The 1,878-nt window shown below is 36.0% G+C and overlaps 1 non-coding gene across 1 annotated transcript; it reads left to right on the top strand.

Annotated features, from left to right (window-relative positions):
- Positions 1 to 1,301: 1,301 nt before the first annotated feature.
- On the top strand, positions 1,302 to 1,436 carry LOC115869778. The gene has a single exon (XR_004046366.1). It is a non-coding gene; the product is annotated as a small nucleolar RNA SNORA42/SNORA80 family (small nucleolar RNA).
- Positions 1,437 to 1,878: the final 442 nt, after the last annotated feature.

Below are 1,878 nucleotides of genomic sequence, written 5' to 3'. Positions count from 1 at the left end.
CTGAAAGAGGTTCATAAAGCTCATAAACTGCAGATTGCTAATCCCTGATATAGAAGAAATGGACCAATACTTAGAAATACTACATACACTTAAAAAAACAGACATCTGTAGAAAACCTAAACAGGCCCATAACAAAAGAAGAAATAGAAAAGTTCATCAAGAAACTTCTAACCAAGGAAAGCCCAGGACCAGATGGCTTTAGAGGGGCATTCTGCCACATATGTCATCAGTACTACACAAACTATTCCGTAATATAGAAAAAAGATAACAAATTTCCAAACTCTTTCTATGAAGCAAGCATAACCCTGATGACCAAACCAGGCAAAGACTCCATAAAACAGAAAACCACAGGCAAATATATCTCATGAAGATAGACGTAAAAATCCTCAACCAAATTCTGGCCAAGAGAATCCATATCAAAAAATAATTCACCATGGCCAAGTGGGATTCATACCATGGAAGCAAAAATGGTTCTATTGTCATGAAACAACACATTTAATCCACCACATAAACAAGGTAAAGAACAAGATCCACATTATCATATCAATAGACAGAAAGGGCATTTGACATTATCCAATATCCATTTCTGACTAAAAACTCAACAAAACAGAAATAGAAGGGAAATTCCTCCTCATAATAAAGGCCAAATGTGATAAACCAACAGCCAACATGTTCAACAGAGAAAAACTGGAAACATTTTTCCTGAAAGATGGCAGTCTTAGCCAGAACCATCAGACAAACAAAAAGAAGCGAAGGAAATACAAATAGACAAAGAAGTAAAACTTGACTCCATCAAACTATTGTTTGTAGCAATCAAGGGACTTGGAAATAGCAGGATAAAATATTAACAAACAGGAATTATTTGGATTCCTTTATGCCAGCAATGAGAGCTCTAAGAAATACATTAGGAAAGCAATACCATTTACAATAACCACATAAAAGATGAATTACTTAGGAATAAATCTAACCACCAAAACAAGACACATATAAGGAAAACTATGACAAGAAACCAAAATAGACCTATGAAAATGTAAGCATATTCCATGTTCATGGATAGGCAGACTTAATATTGTGAAACTGTCAATACTGCCTAAAATGATCTATAGATATACCGCAATACTCATCAAAATCACAAGTTCCTTCTTTAAATAAATCGAAAATTTAATTACCAAATTCATAAGGAGAGGGATGAGAACCAACATAACCAAATAACTTCTTAAAAAGAAGAATCAGGTAGGAGGCCTCCCATTTCTTGACCCCACAACGTACTATATTGCCCTAGTAGTCAAAACAGAGAGGGTGCATGGGTTTGGATTTGTGGCAGGTCCAATCCCATGGGCCTCTCACAGTGTCCCATGCCAAAGGAAATTTGTCACTCCCAACCATTGCCTGTCTTTACCCGGTGGGCTTAAGGCACTGAAGTGGGTTACACAGTGAAAAAACCCCAAAATCAAAACAAAACAAAACAAAAAAACAGACAGGTACTTGCATGATGATAGACATGCACATCAAAGAAACAAAATAGAAATCCCAGAAGAAAGTGCATTAACCTACAGGTAACTAATCTTCCTCAAAGGACCAAAACATATCAAATGAAGGAGGGACACCATCTTCAATAAATGGTGCTAGAAAATTTGGATTTTCATATGCAGAAAAAGGAAAAAGGACCCATAACTTTCCTCATGCACAAAACAAAATTAAGATTGATTAATGACCTAAATGTAAATGGAAGTGCTATAAGGATCATCAATGAGAAATTTGGGGCAAACTTAAGTAGCCAACTGCAGGGCACACACAGACTACCAAGTATAAAAATAAAGGCAGCATACACAGTGGATGACACAATAGATGACTAGGTCCTACTTAGAATAAAACACT

Source organism: Echinops telfairi, unplaced genomic scaffold (assembly GCF_000313985.2).
Source record: "Echinops telfairi isolate 266 unplaced genomic scaffold, ASM31398v2 ScPeMD7_44;HRSCAF=162, whole genome shotgun sequence".
Taxonomy (NCBI): Eukaryota; Metazoa; Chordata; class Mammalia; order Afrosoricida; family Tenrecidae; genus Echinops; species Echinops telfairi.
The sequence above is the reverse complement of the archived record's forward strand: the minus strand, read 5'-3'. Positions and strand labels throughout refer to the sequence as shown.